At 32.8% G+C, this 23,154-nt stretch overlaps 1 pseudogene; it reads left to right on the forward strand.

Moving 5' to 3' along the window:
• The first annotated feature begins 869 nt into the window (after positions 1–869).
• Positions 870–23,154, forward strand: part of LOC149528267 (uncharacterized) — a 108,366-nt pseudogene continuing 86,081 nt past the window's right edge.

Genomic DNA, 23,154 nt, shown 5'->3' on the forward strand with positions numbered 1-23,154 from the left:
AATGCAGACGGGGTGACATGATAGGCAACTAAGAACGTGGGCCAAAGTCTCCTGCAGATGAACCAAGAACAACGATAGAGTAAGAGGTACAAACACCTATAAAGAAACAATCACATTGATGTTATGTGGGGCTAATTTCATGGAAGGGACACTCACTTGACAAAGGGAGAAGACCTAAAATAGCAAAAAACTATCCCCCCATGGTGATTTATAAAAATAGTGCATGTACAACTGACTCAAAACAATGCTCATGACCCCTGAAATGCAAGAGTGGCACTTTATCTCAGTGCAATACATAAAGTGCTTCAAAATGATAGCTACAATGATCAAAACCAAAAACAAGCTGATACAAAACATAGTACAGCCCAAAACAAAGAAAACTATGCCAGGAAAATGATCCTCAGACCTAAAACACTCAAGATATCCACCATATAGCAAAAATGCCAAAAATATGATAGAAAGAGCATGGGCCAAAATATAAGGAAAAGGACCACATTTCTAAAAAGGTGACAAAACTAGCTTTCCAGAAATATAACATTTTCAAAAAATGGACATGGGACGCAAAAGAAAAGCTTGTCAGGGTAAAAAATAGAACTTTGGACTTCAACTAAAAAAATGGGCAATAAAAATACATCAAAACTTGAAAATACCTATACCAATGTCTCCATCTTAGAACTAGCTTCCAGCACTTATTCTGAATTGGAAAGTTACCTCTGTATGCTCAAGTTATGGCCAAAAAATTGCAAGTAGGTCCAAAATGACCCTGGAGAGGTGCAAGGGCTAATATGCAATGACTTCATGCTGATGTCAGTAGAACACGGCATAAAATTTGATAGCTTGAAGGTCATTGCCACAAAAGAGAATGCCACATGGTAGGTCCATGTGGCAGCCACATGGCAAAATGCTTACGTGGCTGGGGTGACGTGGTTGGTCCATGTGGCAAAGTGCCACATAGCACCCTAGCCACATGTCACACTAGCACTCGGCCAAGTGGTAAGTGACTGCATTGATTGTGCAGGTGGACCAGGAGTAGAGAATGAGTATGACATGGGCAGACAGATGAGCAAAGTGGCAGAAATAAGCTGAGCCACTGGCAGAAAAACCAAAGGGCACTGCCACAAAGAGCTGAGGACGTGTGGTGGTCGGGCCATAGTGGCCCTGGGGTGGAATTGCTAGCTACAGCTACAGCAGGCTGTGCACGAGTGGTACAGTGGTGGCCCCACAGTGGTGTAGTGGTAGCGCGCCCAAAAATGTTTTTTTTAAAAAAAATTTTGATGCTGAAATTCTGTACAATCCATACAGAAAGCCCTACGAGCTAAAAAAAATTTGCCTCCCAGAGCCCTAGCTCCAAAAACAAAAAGTTTTATATGAATCCTAACTAGAAACGGCCTTCTAGATCTAATGGTAGTGTCTGTTTAGGCTAAAAGTGCTCCAAAAAAGTGTTGTCCCCCTAATTTGAAAAAAATGCACAAACAAACTAGGGTTTGTGACTTCAAATCATGGCTTCAAAAATTCCTCAATGAAGTAGCAGTAGGAAGGCTCTAATACCATATTGGAGTTGATGAAATCCAACTCCAAAGATGCCCAAGATCACTTGCATGTGAAAACCTATCAAAGAGAAGCTAAGGAAGGAAGAGCATGGAGCTATGGAAAAACCCTAAATGGACATGAGAGACCACAAGATATTTCAACACAAGAAAATATGTATTTAAAATATGCAAGAAGTGATGATGTGTTGTGAAAATACAATGAGGGAGCTCGAAATAAAGAGGTCTAGGAATCTCCTAGAACAAGCTAGAAGATGCTAGGAGATAAATGTGACAACTAAGCATACATCCACATGAGGTGGAAAGTCCTCGAACAAGGTGAGAGGATAAGTATGACTTAAGAGAAAGAAAATTCTTGTATTTTCAAAAACTTATAACTAACTCCTAGACTACAACTAATAGATAAATGTATTAACCTAAGTAAGCTTAAGTAAATAGAATAAATAATTAGTAAATTAATTATTTACTGTAATAGGATCATGACCATTCCATACAACTAGTTCTAGGTAACCAACCACCAAACATCAGGCCTTATAACTACCCACACATACAAAAAAGTGAGATAGAAAATTTTTTTGAGGAAATGCTAGAGGCAAGAATTATTAGGCATAGCCAAAGTTCTTACTCCTCACCTATTGTGATGGTGCATAAGAAGGATAAAACTTGGTGCATGTGTCCAAATTATAGAGTTCTCAACAAGTACACCATTAAAGGCAAGTTTCCTATTCCATTTATTGATGATCTTCTAGATGAATTAAATGGAGCTATGTATTTTACCAAGTTAGATCTTGGATCAGGCTATCACAAAATTTGGATTAAGGAGGAAGATATTTGTAAGACAACATTTCAAACTCATGAGGGTCATTATGAATTTTTGGTGATGTCATTCAATCTTACCAATGCACCATCTACATTGTAAAGTTTGATGAATTGCATTTTTAAGAAGTTCTTGATAAAGTTTTTGTTAGTGTTTTTTGATGATATATTAATTTATAGAAAGATTTGGGAAAAAAAATTGCAATATGTAGATCAAGCATTAAAATTTCTCAAAGATCATCAACTCTATGCTAAGCCATCCAACTATTCTTTTGGTCTTAAGGAGGTGGATTATTTGGGACACATAGTTTCACATGAAGGAGTAAATGTGGACCCTAACAAAATTAAGGCTATCATGGAATGGCCTATTCCAAAAACTATTAAGAAGTTGAGGGGTTTCTTGGGATTGATAGGATACTATAAAATATTTGTGAAGAGTTATGGTCATATAGTAGCACCCCTTACCACTCTATTGAAGAATGATTATTTTCATTGGAATAAATATGCTAATGTATCATTTGAGCAATTGAAGAATTCTATCTATGCAACTCTAGTTCTTTCCACTCTAGACTTCACCAAGGAATTCATTTTGGAATGTGATGCTTTTGGGAATGGGATAGGAGTAGTTCTCATTCAAGAAGGTCAACCAATTACTTTTGAGAGTCCTCAATTAAAAGGTAAAAATCAACTCAAACCTATTTATGAGAAGGAAATGCTAGCAATCCTTTATGAAGTTAAAAAATGGAGGCCTTATTTAATGGGTCAAAACTTCAAGGTTAAGCCAAATCATGATTGCCTAAAATATTTTTTGGAACAAAGACTATCATCAGAAGAGAAACAAAAATGGGTCACTAAGATTTTGGGATATGACTTCGAAATTGTATACATGAAAGGAAAGGAAAATAATGTGGCTAGTGCACTTTCCAAAAAAGATAAAAAAAGATGAAGCCTTATTGTGTTCTCTTTTAATATTACAAGAAAATTAGGTGGTAGAAGCCAAAGAAGAGTGGAAAAATGATGTTGCAACAAGTAATCTCATCCAACAAATAAAAAGTGACCCTAGTAGTTCAAATAAGTTCTATTTAAAGAGGGATATTCTTTGGTATAAAAGGAACTTGTATCTTTGCAAGAATTTCACTCTTAAACACAAGATTCTTAAAGAGCTACATGAATCCCCAATTGGTGGTCATTCAAGATTTTTGAAGACATATCATTAGTTTAATAAATATTTCTTTTGGGAAGGGCTAAAAGGTGATGTTAAAAAATTTCTAGCTAAATGTTTGGTTTGTCAAATAAATAAAGGGGAAGAGGTATGCATTGACTTCATCAAAGGGGTTCCCAAATCTAAAGGTCATAATTTCATCATGATAATAGTTCATCACCTTACTTAATATGCAAGTATAGTGGAAAAAAATTTCTTGGAGAATATCCAAAAGCTACATGGTACACCTAAGGTTATTGTCAGTGATTGTGATCCTATCTTTTTACTAGTCACTTTTGGAAAGATTTATTCTCATGTTTGGGTACTCAATTGGCTCACAGTTCTTCATACCATCCTCAATCAGATGGAAAAATTGAGGTTGTTAATAAATGTTTGGAAGGATATCTATGTTGTTTCACTTTAGAAAAACAATCTCAATGGGTAGATTGGCTACCTCTTATAGAATGGTGGTACAATACTTCTTTTCATAGTCTCCATTTTTTGCACATTATGGATATCATCTTCCTTCCATCACATCATCATTAAAGGTGTCACCAATTTTCAAGTAGTAAAGGACCACTTTCTTCATCAACAACAAGTACTTTCAGAACTCAAGGAGTATTTAGCTATGGCACAAAATTGAATGAAATAACAAGTAGACCAAAAATGTAATGAAATAAATTTTGAAGTTGGGGACTTGGTCTTCTTGAGATTGCAACCTTACAACCAAATCTCAATGAAGTAGCAAAAATAGAATAATAATTGGTCTCCAAGTTATTATGGACCATATCAAATCATGTAAAAGATTAGTAGTGTTTCCTAAAAGCTTGAATTACCACCAACAACAAAGATACATCCATTTTTTCATGTTTCTTGTTTGAAGAAGGTAATTGGGTAGAATATTCCTACTCAAATAGTACTACCAAAACTTGATGAAGAATGAAGAACAATTTTGGAACCAGAGTGCATTCTTCAAACACACATGAAGAAGCTAAGGAACAAAACCCTAACTCGGTATCTCATCCAATGGAAGAACATACTAGTTAAAGAGGCCACATGGGAGGATGAGGAGTTCATTCAAAAGAATCTACACTTGGTTTGCATTAAGGACAATGATCCTTTCAAGAGAGGGGGCATGTTATGCCCTTAATATTGGTGTATATAGGGCTATGAATAGTCAACTTGTGGCTATCTTAATCCTTAATTAAGTTATGTTATCATTATTATATTATTATTTAGGTAGATAGGTTGGCCTAGGTGTTATGTAGAGTTGTTTCTATTTAGCCTAAGCATAATTAGGTATATATAGGAGGTTGTGAATATTATTTCAGCATCATATTGTGTGTGTTCTCATTAGAGATATTTGGAGGTTTCCCCCTCAAATTGGCCTATTACTCTCAGTTATTATCAAGTATTTATATAATATTTCATATTATTTCTTCTATTGTGCAATTTATTTGATTACATACTAATTGTTGGAATTGTTGCAAGCTTTTTTACAAATCCTAAGGATAATCACTGAATGGAAATCAAAAGAATAACTAGATTTCTTAAAGGGATAGAAGACTATGGTCTATACTATAAGAAAAATGAAAAATTTGAATTGAGAGCCTATACAAATGGTGATTGGACTATAAACATTGATGATAGGAAAAGTACAAGTGGTGCAGCATTTTTCTTATGAAAGAGACTAGTTACCTAGACTAGTAAGAAGCAAAATCATATTTCACAATCTAATGCTAAAGCTAAATATGTGGTTGTTGTAGTAAATTGTACAAATGTGGTATGGATTACATAGTTAATCAAAGGTATGAAAGAGGAAATCACATTACCTATGGTAATCTATTATAGCAATAAAGTGATAAAAACATTTGTAAAACCCTGTGATGGATACAAAGACAAAGCACATACAAATATCATTATTTGAGAGAGTTGGTTCAAGATTTTTTCTTAAAAGTGAGAATGGAATGTGTGAATAAAAAGGAATAGAAAGTTGATATATTCACAAAGACTTTACCTAAGGATGCGCATGAATAGCTAAGAGGTAAGCTAGGGGCTATCTCAAGCTACTTTAGAATAAAGAGTGGTGCCCTACATTAACTGAGTTAAATGTCATATTTTGCAACTTGGTGCAGTGGATCTTACTTTAGCATCTACCATGAAGTAATGAAGGATGTGAAATATATCATTTAAAATCATAAGAAATGTGATAGAGAAAGAACATAAAATTGCTAATATCTACATCATAAGATGACAAGTCTTTGAATTATTCTCAAAGAAGGAGATAATATACACTGAACATCTTAAGAGGGAGATATACATTGAAATTAGGGAGAGATACTTATATGATAGAAAGAGGAAGAATATGTTGAATATGTTAATAGAAGTTAGGCAGAGAGATACATTGAAGGAGTTTGAAAAAGACGCATTACCCTGTATAGAGGAAGGACACATAGTGATAGAGGGAGAGTTTCAAAGGTATTAAGTTTCTTTTTCGTATTGCTTTTGAAATATTAAGTAGCCAAAAAAAGGGGGTCAGCCCTCACAAAAAGATAAACTGGCCAACTACCAACAAATTACCAACCACACAAAAAATCACCCCCTAACATAGCGTAACACACCAACAACAAGATACAAAAGAGCATAAGAACTACCAGGCATCCTACTAAGATAACATGAACTTGTACAGCATAAAAGTAAAGATTTTTTAAACAAAGGCAACATTGCCTTAAAATTGACCAAGTCTAAGATCCACCAAAAAAACCAAAAACACATAACCATAAGGGAGGAAGGAATTAATTAGGCTTTCCATCAACTTTCCCTTTGAGAAGGATATTCACCCAATCTTTCACTAGGAACTTGAATAGTAGCTTGGAGTCCTCTTGTTTCAGATCCTCATCATTGTTTTCCTTTCAATAAATGTAGGGTAGTAGCTACCACATGGGTCACCTTGATGGTGAAATTTGACAAAAGACCAAACCTTTCCTCGAAGACCTACATTTTCTCCATTAGCTCCTTTACCCTCAACTTTAGAGACTCCATAGTTTCCTCTAGATTGCCACTTGACTTTCCCCTCTCCATGTCCATGTTATTTACCTACAAAACTAAAGAGTTAGAAATATTTTTTTCCTTTAGGAATCACCTAAGCCAAGGAGGACACTATCATAGGAGAGGGGGCCTTATCTACCATCTCTAGTTACCTAGACTGGTAAAGAGGCTAGTTTCTTGGGAAAGAGAATAGTTACCTAGACTAGTAAGAAGCAAAATCATATTTCATAATCTACTGCTAAAGCTGAATATGTAGTTGTTGTAGTAATTTGTACAAATGTGGTATGGATTAAATAGTTACTCAAAGTTATGGAAGAGGAAATCAATGAACTTGTGGTAATCTATTATAACAATAAAGTGATATAAGCATTTCTAAAAACCCTGTGATGGATACAAAGACGATGCACATACAAATATCATTATTTGAGAGAGTTTGTTCAAGATATAAAAAAAAGTAAGAATGAAATATTTGAATAAAAGGGAACAAAAATTTAATATATTCATAAAGGCTTTACCTAAGGATGTGCTTGAATATCTAAGAGGTAAGCTAGGGGTAATCCCCCCATCTCAAGCTACTTGAGAAGAAAGAGTGGTGTCCTACATCAACTGAGTTGAATTTCATAATTTACAACTTGGTGTAATGGATCTTACTTTAGCAACTGCCTAAAGTAATGAAAAAGATGAAAAAGATGATTTACAATCATAACCAAGGTGATAGAGGAAGAACCTGAAATTGCTAATATTTGCATCATAAGATGACAAGTCTTTGGAATTGTTGTCAAAGAGGGAGATAATATACATTGAAAATCTTAAGAGGGAGATATACATTGAAATTAGGGAGAGATACTTGTATGATAGAAAGAGGAAGAATATGTTGAATATGTTAATAGAAGTCAAAGGGAGAGATACATTGAAGGAGTTTGAAAAAGACACATTACCATAAATAGAGGAAGGACACATAATGATAGAGGGAGAGTTTCAAAGATATTAAATTTCATTTTGGTATTTCTTTTGAAATATTAAGCAACCAAAACAAGGGGGTCAGCCCTTACAAAAAGACAAACTGGCCAAGTACCAGTATATTACCAACCACACAAAAAATCACCCCCTAACATAGCTTAACACACCAAAAACAACATACAAAAGAGCATAAGAACTACCAAGCATCCTACTAAGATAACATGAACCCACATAGCTTAAAATTAAAGAGCTTTTAACCAAAGGAAACATTGCCTTAAAATTGACCAACTCAAAGATCCACCAAAAAAACTAAAAACACAACCATAAGGGAGTAAGGAATTAATTAGGCTTTCCATCAACTTTCCCTTTGAGAAGGATATTTACCCAGCCTTTCACTAGGAACCCAAATAGCAACTTGGAGTCCTCATGTTTCAGATCCTCATCATGATTGTCCTTTAGCAAATGTAAGGTAGTAGCTTACAAATGGGTCACCTTGATGGTGAACTTCGACAACAGACTTAACCTTTCCTCAAAGACCTACATTTTATCCATCAACTCCTTTACCTCCAACTTTAAAGACTCTATAGTTCCTTCCAGATTTCCATTTGACTTTCCCTTCTCCATGTCCATGATATTTACTTGCAAAACTAGAGAGTCATAAATATTTTTCCCTTTAGGAATCAACTAAGCCAAGGAGGACATCATCGTAGGAGAGGGGACCTTATCTACCATTTCTAGGTATTGATCTTGGGTGAGGTCCACTGTATCCATTGTAAGTGCCACAAAGATGTGAGTTGCCTCCTTACTCTCCTTTTCCTGCCCTCTTGAACCCAACATAGAGGAATCTAAAATATCCACCTCCATATCCATATCATCCTCATTTTTCGCTCTATAATTTGACATCTTCTATTTTATCCTTTGCTTAGGGGGGTTTCATCAGAATTTGACTTATCCTCCTCCTGCAAGGTAGTGGTTCTTAGTTTCCTTTTAGCCTTCATTTTTTCCAGTCTCCTAGACCTTCTTCTAACCACTCTAACCTCCTCTTCTGAATCCACTTGGTCCTTCTCCTTCCCTTTCTCCCATTTCACCCTTTTCCTAGGTGGTGTTTTCTTTCTCTTCATAGGGGACCTACTAGGATAGGGTTGGGGGATAAGTGCCTTAGGAATGGTAATTATCAAAGGGACATGATGGGGATATGGGTTATGAAGAGGAGGGATATCAACCTCAACAATTTTGGGGTATAACAAGGCCAAATGAATATGCTATAGGTTGAACATCAAACCCTAGTGAAGGATAGTGTAATTAGTACCCTTTTTCATTTTTTCCTTCACATTTGTAACAATGTCAACTAACTCGTGCAGTTAAAAGAAAGGAATGGAAAGGCTATCATAGTTTCTAAAATGGTTTAGGAGGGGAAAATGGTAATAATAACATGCTCCATACTTCCTTTGACAGTGAGATACTTCATCAACACTAGACACACCTCATTCTAGGGCTCCAAATCCTTTTCCCTAAGAAATGCTCTATGGTGTCAAATAGGTTCTTCTCCATCCTAAATGAATCAATTTAGGCTAGCCTCGTCTGAAACCCTCATGACTTTCTTCCATTTCCTACCCTTTAGCCTAAGGCTTGATATCATAGCAATAACTTCCTCAGACACCTCAAATGTGATACTATTCACTATCACCCTTCTGTTATTTATTTTTGGTATTGTTGTTGGTATTTGCTTTCCATCAATGCCAAAGAGGGATATTGATGAAAAGAGATTGTTTGAATTGTGGAGCCTATCATGGAACAATCATTATTTTTTCACTCATGTGAAACCTTGTACTTGCTAGTGAGATAATTTATTTTTGGTCTGAATTCTATCATTTGATTGATTGATGAAGAGGATTTCAAAAGAAATCATAACAAGTTAACCTAGAGAAAGGTTGAGTTATAGGGTGTATAAAAGGGGCACTAATACCAAGTAATACATTGATGATATAGTGTATTGTTGATCTAATTAAGGCTAAAGTGAATGGTTACTTTAGTTAAGCCAAGAAGAAGTGTTTCCATAAAAAGTGTCTGCCAAGCTAGCCGAGAAAACAATGTAAGCTGAGTAAAATTAATAAGTGTCAAGTGTTAGGGAAATAGTAATGGTGATTGAGTGGGGAAGACTTAGTAGATTCCAAGCAACCTAGTGTTGGTCAAGCATCAAAAGACTGTTATTGTCGAGTGAATAGTATGGATATCAAGTGACAACAAAATGAGTTTAATCAAATATTTGATAGATATGAGTCAACAAAGTTGATTTCTTGAAGTATGTGAAGTGTATGAAAGATAAAATTAATGAGATGGAGCCAAAAAATTCAAGGTAAACCATTTTAAGGAAAATCTAAGGAAGACTATAAGATAAATTTCTAGAGGGAACTAAATAGAAAGAGGGAGAATTCAATGAATTTGGCCTAACCCTAAGATGGAAGATTGTGATTAAGTGTCAAAAGATCATAATTTTCTTTATAAGGGAATACAAGGCTATAAGTAATGAGTGTTGCAAAGATAAAGTTGGTGTTACTTCATATGGTGGCTAAAGGGATGAATTTGCAAATGGTATACTAAGCAAGAAGGATTAAGGAGTTGAAGGCTTGAAAGCGTGAACAAGCAAACAAAGATGAAGGGTATGAATACCAAGAAGAATGGAGGACTAAACTAGAGATCTATAATCTATAAGTGAGTTGTGTTTTATTATCATATCAATTCCTACTACTACTTTCTAGCCATTGTATCATTCTGGATAAATCCTTTTGATTAAGCTTGAGCTAACAGTCATTTGCAAGTCCTTTAAGTGTGTGACATTCTAATAGAATTTTCTAAAGTCCTCTAACAAGGCTCACTCATAACAAGGTGATTCAAATCCTTTAATCAATGTCACATCTAATAGTGTGCATTGTAACCTTTAATAGGGTTGACTCCTAAAATACCTCACTTCAGAAGAGTGAAAATTAGTAGCATGTCACTGGTGGTTTTTCCCAAATTGGGCTTCCACATTAAATCCTTGTGTCAAAATGTGTGATTGAATCTATGATGATTAATGTTTACATTTTTGTAAAGTTATTTTCACCTAGGATAGTGACTTATTGTGTTATGGAGTTCTTGGATGATCTAAAGAATGCATGCATGATATGTATATGAATCTGTTTATATTGAAAAGTTTTATTTTCACATTTGGACCATACATAAATGATTCACCCCTCCTTCTCTTATTTATTCTAAACATTCCAACAATTAGAGGTTATGCCATCGACAAACCCATCATTAATATGATCTTGGATTTTATGTTTCAACTCTATGTAATCTAAAGTACTATGTTCATTATGTTGATGATAAGCACAATAGATTTCCAAATTTGGGGTTTTGTCCGAACTATATTTAGACAATGGGATGAGATCATTATTAATGAGTATTGACAAGATGGCATCATAATAATCTCCCAAGGGAGTAAAAGTTCTCTCAAAAGTATGTCTAGGATCTTATTTTTGTTCTTCAAGTGCATATCAAGCATCCAAGTATTCATCATATTGATCAAAGATAGGCCTATCATGAAATTGTGGTATAGGTTCTTGATCAAACATAAGATTTCTTTCTTTCTCTCTAAAATGGTCTTTAGATCCCATAAATAGAGACAATTGATGTCTTTGAGAGATAGAGTGTGTAGTCCTAGAACAAGAGGTGAACTTAAAGAATATGACTCATACACATGTAAAGGCCTTAAGAAATATTAATGTGATTATTATCCTCTCTTCTACCATTTTCTTAAGCTTGGGATTATTTTCATTATGCACTTAGTGATGTAAATATAAGCGAGATCATATGTCTCTTCTAGTTCTTTATATTGAGCATATATGTCTTTAAATGCATGAGTGACATGTTGGAGCTCATGGTCATTTATAATTGGTTGAGATTTGGAAGTAAAAGAGTTAAAACCAATATCGTTAGACAAAAATCCAAGCATGAAGGAGACTAGAAGAAGCTAATAAGGTGACACAAGATAAATTGATATCCAAATTAGAGAGATAGAGTGGATAGAGTGTTCATTTGCCAAGATAGTAAAGATAGGTTATAGTGATGTGTCAAGAAAAGTGACCAATTAATTTACAACATTTGTGACCTAAGTCAAGAGATAGTATCAAAGTCATCAATAGATAGACAAGTGAATAAAATTCCCAACCAAAGAGTGTAATCGAGATATATGAAGGTAATGTTTTAGAAAAAAAGGTCCTAGAATGTTGACATAGACCAAGAAGATAGAAAATACAAAGAGTGGAAAGACCAAAGAGAAATTTTCAAAAAGTTCAAACACTAGAGACATATAAAAAAGAAAAGTCAAATGATGGAACTCCCCCTAGTAAGAAACACAAGAAATATGTTTTGACTTGGAGAAAAATGTTCCAGACAATTTTTTGAGTTTTTTATTTTATTTTTTTGAATTTTTATATGATTGTTTTTATTTTTTCAAAGTTTTATAATTTTTTGGTACTTTTTTGAATAAAAACACACAATAAAAGCATGCAAAAGGAAGAATTCCTAAGCTTAATCTAATGGATTTTTCCCATTTTTCCAAGTGGGGAAGGTTTCAAACATTGAAGTACATCAAACACACCAATAGCATATTCAAGTTTCTGCAATGATGTACAAGCTCAACTAGTAAATGTCCTTGATATACACAAGGTACATAAGGCCCAAATTTATAGATGAAAGAAAATACTATGAAACAATCAAGAGGAAATGGAAACCCAATGTCCACATTCATTTCCCAAAGGTATAAATTATTTTGGGGCTTAGCCAAGATTGACAATATTGCTACTTCCAAGAGGTGTGTCTTTAGATTTAAGCCCTTCTATTTATACTACGTCAGAACATGGGAGTTGAGGTTGTCTCCAAGACTGATCACTTCTCTAGAAAGGCCGCATAAAAATAAAAAGCAAGATCCTCATTTATGTTCTCCTCAAATACTTAACAAGGATGCAAAAAAAAACATAAATAAGAAAACCTTGGGGATAAAAGATAAAGGAGTTCAATTTTAGCCCAAATCCATGTGTAAATGATTGATTTTAAGCCCTTTTAATTAATGTTGAGAAGACATACAAAATAAGTTGACAAAAAGAAAGAGATTATTTGATGATAAAAAAGAGAAAAATTATCATTATTTATAATTAAAATAAGTAGGTTTGCATTGTGTGTACCTTGATTTCACACTTTCTAATTATTTCCATTTTTTCCTCCTTTAGCCTCTAGGTTACATTTATAAACTTCAATTAGGAGCATGAAACCATGAAAAAAATGACAATTCAAAGAAAGTAAATTGAAATAGTTGATTCTATATAAAATGACAACTCCTATCATGCCTTGAACCATGTACAAATAAAGTGCAAGCTCATGCCAAATGTTCTTTTTTATTTTTTATTTTCACTTAGTCAACAAGATTGGATCTTTGCTGTGATTTTGGCCCCAAAAATGAAAATGCATAGAAGATACCTATAGTGAAAATTAGAGATATCTCTAAAAATACAAAAAAAATAGCAATATCTCTTAATTTGTGCCCTAGGAAATAGACTAGTTTTCCTAAATTATATTTTAGAGTCATTTTATTCATTTAAATTCAAAACACAAACTCACCCTTGTACAATTCAAAAACCTTTACAAAAATGTGAAGTTTTCCAAAAAATTATTATTATTTGCAACCTAAAATATTTTTTAATGAAAAGTAGATTAAAAAATTATAATTCATAGAAATCAATTCAGAAAAATCTAAATGTTGGATTGAGTCATTTCTGATCCATCTCTAACTTACAAAAAAACAAAAGATCCAAGTACAATTCCCTTTTGAAGCTATAATCAAATCTTTCAAAAACTAGGGTTTTTTCCTTCAAGTAAATTTGTACAAGAGTTAGCCTTAAAAATAAAATTGAAAACCCTACAAAACCGCTTTATTACATCTCCCAAGGGTGAAAATATGGATCTATGTCACCTTTGGGGCTAACTTTGAAGTTATGGCTAGACTGGATCCAGTCGAATGGATTTTGGGGGGACCAGATCTAGCCAGATACACGTGGCACTGACTATGTGCCAAGTGGCATATACAACTCGATAAGGGTCTAGCTAAAAGGGATCTAGCCAAACCTGGTCCAACTGGAATGGATTTGGCCAAAATCTTGAAAATTATATAACCTACATAAAGACAAATCCATGTGTCATTTTCATCAATTGAACTTTCGAGAACTGTGAAGTAGGAAGAGCTACAAGAGACATTCCACCAGATCAAGCATGTCAATAATTCCCCCTCATTTTTTAATATTTTTTATGTTTTATTTTATGTTTTCTTAGGTAGGAATATGGTTTTTAATGTGTATAATATGCTAAACATGTTTTATTTTATGTTTTCTTAGGTAGAAATATAGCTCTTAATGTGTATTTTTAATGTAGATTGTTTTAAAGAATTCAAAAAAATTTATATTAGTATAAGTTTATATTTTAAATTAATCTAATATTAGATGAAGTTTAGAAATGTATTGAGATTTAGTGAAACTTAGAAATTATTAGAGAAATTATAAAATATTATTTATAAAAAAATAGTAGAAAAATATATAGAAAATTTAGATTCAAATAGTTTATAACAGTTAGAAAGATTTAAAACTTTATAAAATATTAGAAAATTTAGAAAATACTACAACAATTAGAAAGTTTTGAAACTTTAGAAAACAATAGAAAAAAATTATCAAATATATAGAAAATTAGTTAGATGTAAATTAGAGAATTTAAATATTTTGTTTTTGTTTTTATTACAAATCATTAGAAATTGTTATAAAGGTAAAGATTTGGAAACAACTGTAAACTGGTAACTAAAACCATCAGATTGAACTAAATCAAACTTTACCTCTTACCATGAACACAACTAAATTCTAATTGAAACCTTAACATTGAACCTTAAGCAGGAGAAAAACTTAACATTGTTGGAAATATTCAAGACTAAGCTAAGTTACTAAGAGGGGAGGGGTGAATCAGTAACTTCTAAAATTTCAATAATTTCAACTCTTAATAATCCAATTAGCATTTAATCCATCACATATATTCTAATCTACTTGCATGCATAAAAAGCTAAAAATATGAAAGCATTCATAACACTGTAACACAAAGATTGTGACTCAAAAACCTTTCAAATAGAAAGTAAAATTGGGTTAGGGATGATACCCATAACTTTAGTACTATAGTATAAAGTTAGCCTGTTAAAGCTCACATTAATCACTTCTAATGATCTACCTTGTTAGGAGCAATGAGGGCTGCTAGGTCCACCTTGTGAAAGGATTTACAAACATACAATTAAGTATGCACTCGATAAAGAGATTTTCAAAAGACTATTAGGTCTACCTTGGGAAAGGATTTGACTAATCCACCTATTATAATGAAATAGTAGATGATCTCTGATCTACAACTTTGTTTGCTGAATGAGATTCCTTTAAGTACTAATCACCTTGTTGTGATAGATATGTCTTTGTTGCTCCTTATACTACTATAGCCTTTTCTATTTTCTCTTTATGCTCTTCTCTGATGATTACATTGATTTCATGATCATCTTATGTACTTTGGATATGATAGAATACATTACATGTATATCAATCCAATTATACAAATTACAAAGTCGACCACAATACAAGGTACCACAAATATTACAAAGTCAGCCCACATGAAGACATTTGGATTATGAAGACTGACTCGATGAGGTAATGATACTTGGCATCCACTATCAATTCTTGGCATCATCATGCACTTGGTAGATGTAGAAGCCTAGTCCATACTGATCACTTCCAAGTAGTATTGAACTCGGTCTACACTAGTGACTCAGTAGATACTATGAAAACTTGTCATATAAATCAAGTCTCTTGATTTACATTGTATGACTCGGCAAACTCTATCACTTCGAGCTTGATATAAACGGATTCACTTGGTTAACACTAAGCAGCTTGGTTAATGCTAGACTCACATCATATACACTATGAACTCAGTGAATACTGCATAACTTGGCTTGCATTGGTAAACTCAACAAACACTAAGATGCATAGTTTACACTGTTGAACTCGGTAACCACTAAGATTTGTCCAAAGGACTCAATAGCAACTATAGAACTTGGTGATAGCTTAAATACTTGGCAAACACTAATAGTTGTACAATAAACTTGGTAGCTATATACAATTTGAATAAGTGTGTGTCATTAATAACAAACTTGACTGATATGTCAACAAACATTAAATGTAATTAAATCACAACATTAAACCTAATCAAATTCAAACTAAAACTCTCACATTGAATCAAATTAGACTCTAACTCCTATATTGAACTTTAAATCCAAAAATGTTGACCTAAACTTCTCTCTAAACCCTAAATTGCTATCTAAACCCTAAATCACTCTCTAACCATATAATCTGTAAACCTCTCTCTAAACCCCATAATTCATAACATAACTTCATCTCTCCCACTTCTAAACCCATAATCCCTAACATAACTTCATCTCTCCCTTCTATCTCTCTCTAACTCCTAAACCCCATCACTCTAAACCCTAAAGTGCTCTCGAAACCCTAAACCACTCACTAACTCCTAAACCCCATCTTTGTAAACCCTATCTTCATATCTCACTCTCTCATAACCTCATCTATCCCAACGCTAACCCATAATACATAACATAACTTCATCTCTCCCATCTATCTCTCTCTAACTCCTAAACCCCATCACCCTAAAACCTAAATCACTCTCTCAATCCTAAACCACTCACTAACTCCTAAACTCCATCTTTGTAAACCCTAACTTCATATCTCACTCTCTCACTCTCACATAACCTCATCTCTTTGACTCTTAAACCCATAATCCCTAACATAACTTCATCTCTCCCTTCTATCTCTCTCTAACTCCTAAACCCCATCACTTTAAACCCTAAACCACTCTCTAGCTCCTAAACTCCATCGCTCTAAACCCTAAACCACTATTTGAACCCTAAACCACTCACTAACTCCTAAACCCCATCTTTGTAAACCTCTAACTTCATATCTCAATCTCTCGCTCTTTCATAACCTCATCTATCCCAACCCTAACCCATAATCCCTAACATAACTTCATCTCTCCCCTCTATCTCTCTCTACCTCCTAAACCCCATCTCTCTAAACCATAAACTTCTCTTTAACTCCTAAAATCCATCGTTCTAAACACTAAACCACTCACTAACTCTTAAACCCCATCTTTGTAAACCCAAACTTCATATCTCTCTCTATCATAACCTCATCTATCCCAACCCTAAATTTCTCTCTAACTCCTAAAAAAAATGTAATGTAGTTCACATTTCTTTATATATGTTGTTCAATAGGTTTGTCTAGAAAGATTCATTTAGTCTGTTTTGATTCAATTAGTTTATATAATAATCTATGTATATATGTATATGTATACATGTAGAAATCTTTGTTATCATCTATCTAGTTTTGCTTATTTATATCTTTCATCATTATGGCATCAGGGGGTATTGATTCTAGAGAAGCTAGTGTACATGGTTTTCCTTGTAGTGGTTCATCCCATAGATTGACTACTAGTACCCAAGATAGGGAGACATTATTTAGAGATATTATTCAGTGTTTATAGAGTGCACTTGATAAGATTGATTAGAGTCTATTGGTTTCACCTACCCTACAACATAGGGATAAGGTGATTTAAATTAGAGATGAGCTTATTAGCATGATGCACACTATCAAGGGTTTTAACCCTTATAATACTATTAGTGTGGACACTTTTTATAGTGCTCTATCTCATTCTGTTGGTGGTGGCTTGTGATGGATGGAGATAGATGAGATGGTCTTAGTGGAGAGTGTCAACAACATGTTCCCAAATTATCAACCTTTGAAAAAGGTCAGAGGGTACAATGCTATGAGGTGTATTGATCCATTGGTGGCACCTTTCATGTATCCTCATTGCTTGGACGCACAACATATGTGGCCCCAAAAGGATGAGTTCCCTTTATATTTCTACAAAAAATTATTTGCAAAATTTCATCTTCATCAAAAGGTTGATTACACTAATATCCCTAGGCATGTTGGACAGGGCCAAGACAAGTTCTCAAATAAATTTAGACACCCAGATGCTCCTATGCTCGTTAATAAATGGGCATTGATTGGTTGAAACCTTTTGGTAATGCCAAAATGTTCAGAGTTAGTTGTAGCTAGAGATAGAGTGGTAGATGATACACATAGAGATGTGCATGAGATTATTACCTCTATTGCTATCTAAGTGCATGGGATGTCTTTTAACTAAGTGCACAGATACATGACATGATCATGATCTATTTCTATAGGTGGTTACACTACTGCATCATCTTCAGGTGATGATATGTCTCATGAGGTTGACATACCATCTCCAATAGATGTCTCCGTGGAGTCTTCAGTGGACTGCTTTAGGGATATGGGTACATGTTTTTCTATTGATCTTCTTTCATCCTATTGAGCTATAGAGTTTTTGACTGGATAGCCACTTAGTGCATGCCATCATATGTGGTTGGTGTCATTAGAGGTATGTCAGAGGCACAGGGTGGTCAGGGGCAAGAGGACATATATGTTATAGCTACAACTCCACCATAGACCACAGTTGAGAATGATGTAGCCCCCCTATCAAGGTAGGTTTTCACCCACCACAATGTTCATTGTTCACAGATATACTCATGGATCCTACACTTGACATCGAAGATGTGACCTTTAGTGATATAAACTTGAGTGAGATAGGTAGGCATATATTTGCAATGATGATGGCATATGGGGACATGCAGACACCTATGCATCCTGTACAATAGGAGATGACTTTACAAACATGTCTATTTAATTGGACCTACAAATCTATCATTTAAAACTTTAGTAAAGTATAACTTTTGATATGTTTGTTTCTTCTATTACATATAGACTGCATCTGCAGCTTGTGAGGCTAGAGATGGATAGATAGCTATTGACCCTTGTCATCTTGAGTCATAGCTAAATTTAATTATAATTATGTTATTATTTAAATTGAATTTGTACACATGCTCATGATGCATTTGTTCTTATATTGGAAATAAGGTTCGCAATCTCGTCTTAGTCAATCACATTGTCAAGCATGGCGTGATCATGTTTGATATTCATATATGTCATATATATAATGTTTGATATTGATTTATCATGATATCATTTCTAGATTTACAGCTATGGGACATATTACATTTACAACATGCATATTTGATAGCTGACCATTTTACATTTATAGCTATGTGACCATTTACATTTATAGTTGACATATTTAATATTTTCATAAGTTATGTGATCATGTTTATTTTAAGACATGTTAACTTTATATTCCCATAAGATAGTAGTTAATGATTACTTAGTTAAATATTAGTTAGAAATTACTTATTATCTATATTGCTTATGGCATTAGATCCAAATTAGTTAGATTACTTACAAAAAATTAGTTACATTTTAGTTAGATTTTTTATGACATTAGTTAGGTTACTTATGATGACCTATTAGTTCTAGATTAATTAGATTATATTTTGTCTACAGTTATAAATTAGTTAGATTAGTTATGACATTAGGTCTTGATTATTTAGAAAATTAGTTATATTTTGTTAGAAATTCATGACATTGGTAAGATTCCTTATCACTTTGCTAGTTCTATATTAGTTCAATAACTTCTGGTCCATTAATTAGATATTAGAACTAGATCACCTATTATTTTAATAATTTTAGACCTGCATGTATGATTTCAAATAGATATATGTGACTAGTTAGATTAATTATTTTTCAATTACATGTTTGAAAAATATACATGTATGGAATTAGTTACATTATTTGATCTTTTACCTTACATGTATAAAAATTCAAATCATATAATTAGAATTTTTAATCAAGTCATAACCATCTATTAGGAAATCAAAAATCATATAATTCCATCCTATGTATAATAATCAAATCAAATCATAACCATCTATTAGGACATACAAATGACATAAATTCAACTAGATAAATAATTATCAGATCAAATCATATAACCATTTATCTACATGTCAAACATAAAAGGATAAACAACCCAAATATCAAACATAAACACATAAATCATGGATATGTTGGAAAATACATAAATCTATGTCAAATCATAAACATCATGCATAAGTAATCTCTAGGTACCAATCATAAATTCTAGATAAAATGTGAAATCATAATTTTAACACATAAGTCATCAACATGTTAACCATAAACAGATCAATAATCTCTGCATAGGTCTTTAAACATGTATAAGTATTGAAAAACAATTAATGTACATGTCAATTTAGAGATAAATACATTTTTTTTAGATAATGGAAAATACATAAATCTATGTCAAATCATAAACATCATGCATAAGTAATCTCTAGATACCAATCATAAATTCTAGATAAAATGTGAAATCATAATTTTAACACATAAGTCATCAACATGTTAACCATAAACAAATCAATAATCTCTGCATAGGTCTTTAAACGTGTATAAGTATTGAAAAACAATTAATGTACATGTCAATTTAGAGATAAATACTTTTTTTTTAGATAATTGTTAATGTGTAATAAATTTATGTGGTGTATAAATTAATGAAAATATGTGTTGCATAATTTCTATACTATGAGGTGTAGAAGTGTACATAGCAAATGTACATGTAAATTTAAAAATAAATACATTATTTTTAGATAATTGTTAATGTGTAATAAATTTACATTTCTATAAATTAATGAAAATACATCTTACATCATTTTCTAGGTATTTTATAAAAGTGTATAAATATACAAAAAGGAAAAACATGTATAAGTATTGAAAAATAATTAATGTATATATAAATTTGAAATATTTTTATGAATCATTAAAACCTATCTAGATCATTTAAGAAGTTGCCGATATATATGGTCGAGGTCCTCTTTATCTTTAATAATCTCCAACAACTTTTGATGGTCCTTGATATCTAACCTCCACTTTGGTTTGCTACATCCTTTTTTTGGCATAATGTGAAACTGAATCTTTATGGCCAAAACCAATTGGCTATAATGCAAAACTTTTTGGCCAGGCATGTATTCAATAAATTAGACACCATTGTGGTCAATTTTTGTTTGCTAATAATAGGTGCCTACAAAATAAGATTTATACAAGTCATTTAGTACTCTTAACAATATAAAAAAGAAATAATTATTTACAATTAATCTATCACTCTCTAATTAGTTGTATACATCTCATAAGAGGATAATCTATACCTTTTATAACAACTGAACTAGTTGGATAAGACTGGTTATCATCATTTGTACATGGTTTAGTCAACTTGATTTTTTCTTTTGTGCATCTAAGTAAATAATAAAAGACACCTTTTGCATTTTTAGGATCCACATTGACAGCAAAGATGTCACCTACAAATGTAGAAAATTAATGGAAACTATAAATGTGTGTGTGTGTGTGTGTGTGTGTGTGTGTGTGTGTGTGTGTGTGTGTGTGTGTGTGTGTGTGTGTGTGTGTGTGTGTGTGTGTGTGTGTGTGTGTGTGTGTGTGAAGACAAATTAATATTAAAATGAAACATGTTTGTAGAAACTCATCTGGAACAACTAAATCAGAACCATGTTCATAATCAATTGAATAAATAGGATTATGAATGTCTATGTCATTGTCATCTTCTTCATAATGGGTACATCTGATTATGTTTTTCCATGTCCATTCAGAGACATAGCTAGTCACAATATTCTCACATTGACCCATTGCATTGTTTTGAATGCAGACATCACAAAAACATGATTTTTCTCTTACTTGAATTACTAGAGGTTTGTGTTGTCTAATAGTCATCAGTTGATGCAATCTTCTAATTCCAACAATGGGTTGAAAATTGTAAGGATTTGATCAATCAATATCTATAACACATCAAATTTGCAAGTATCTATGTCTATAATCAAAATATTAAGGTAATCATGTCAAAGAAAAATGGAAATCTTAGCTTTCACTTCGCAAAAAAAAACATTTATTGTATGTTGTATCATGAGGAGAAAAATTATATTTGCACCATTCAACAATTTGATTTTCTTTGTCTATCTTTGCACCTATATAGGAAAGAAAATTGTAGATCAATTTTAACAAAATATAGAAAAATTATCTAGCAGATGGTCATATACGTCAAATTTGATTAGTACATAACAATAGATTATACCTAAAAGTTCATGTTGGAAAAGTGCATGCTTTACACAGGCTCCTACTCCATCATGCTTTCCTTTTCCATGACCACTTTCAAAGAAGTTCCAAAAAAACTTAACATTTTGTCTCGCATGTTATGTTGCAAGCCAATTGAATGCTTTTGTAAACTTAAATTGCCCTAGGAAAAAAATTAAAATAAATTTATGAGTAATTAAATCTATATAATTAGTTGTTCTATTAATTAAATATGTGCACGAAATTTTAAAGTTTAACTTTCAAATACAAGTTTACTAGCACAACCATCAAACCAAATCCAATCTTCTGAAGCATTTATCCCATGATTTCTGAGATCATCAAAGAACATTCCAAAACAATGAGCTACATAGCTCCTATCATGAACCCTATCATCACTAAGATAAAAATAGACCTCCTTGATGATAATGCTTTCATATGGATCAACACTTTCTGCCCCATCCACCTCGAATTGTGCATGTCTATAGGAAACTTGTACAAAAATTACAATTTTATCTAAGTGATAATATTTAGCTTGAATTTTAGGTTGAGGGGAAAAAGTATAGTTTTCAGAGAAGTATACAATTGATAGAATATATCCTTGTGGAAAACAATTTTATGAATCTCGAAACTATTTGGCTTGCCATCTTGCACCATGACAATGTTGGATGTGTGGATAAATCATAGTTCTAAATTTATTCATACACTCACCATATGAAAAATTGCTCTCCTCCAAAGCTATTTTTTTTATTCTTCTCCATTCCTTTTTTGATAGATCTCGTACTCAAATCTATTCCACACAACTGGTGTTGAAACATCAATATTGTCAATTTCATATGGAAATTTTTGCAACTCTCCCCATTTTGTGCATGCATTTTTTATGCATTCTAAATTGAATTCATCTAACTCTTCAGCATTATCACGTAAGACTTCACAAATTGTGTTGTGCTTCTAGTAATTATCACATCTATCTTAAGTGTTGCCATAGATTTTCTAAAAGATTGCAAGTAAAGATAAAACTAAACATGATTTTGACAACAACAAGTTTCACATACCTTTTTTATGCGTACAAAACATGAGTGCAACCTCTCAAACATTCTTTGACATTTTTTCACATTCAAAAATTCTTTTCTAAAATCTTCAAATAATTCACTTTCTATTGTGTCTACAATTTTTTTTGGATGTGCTATTTTCATGCCTATCTATTCATCTTTGATCTATATAGTGTCTCTTTTATTGGAAGAAACACGTGATTGGCTGGTCCAATATTCAACAACTTGTCTTCTAAAATCTTCAAAAATTCTATCCTTTCAAGGAAGTTGACAAATATTAACCTAGT

The sequence above is a fragment of the Cupressus sempervirens genome, chromosome 11, assembly GCF_028749045.1.
Source record: "Cupressus sempervirens isolate cs-2001-9-10 chromosome 11, ASM2874904v1, whole genome shotgun sequence".
Taxonomy (NCBI): domain Eukaryota; kingdom Viridiplantae; phylum Streptophyta; class Pinopsida; order Cupressales; family Cupressaceae; genus Cupressus; species Cupressus sempervirens.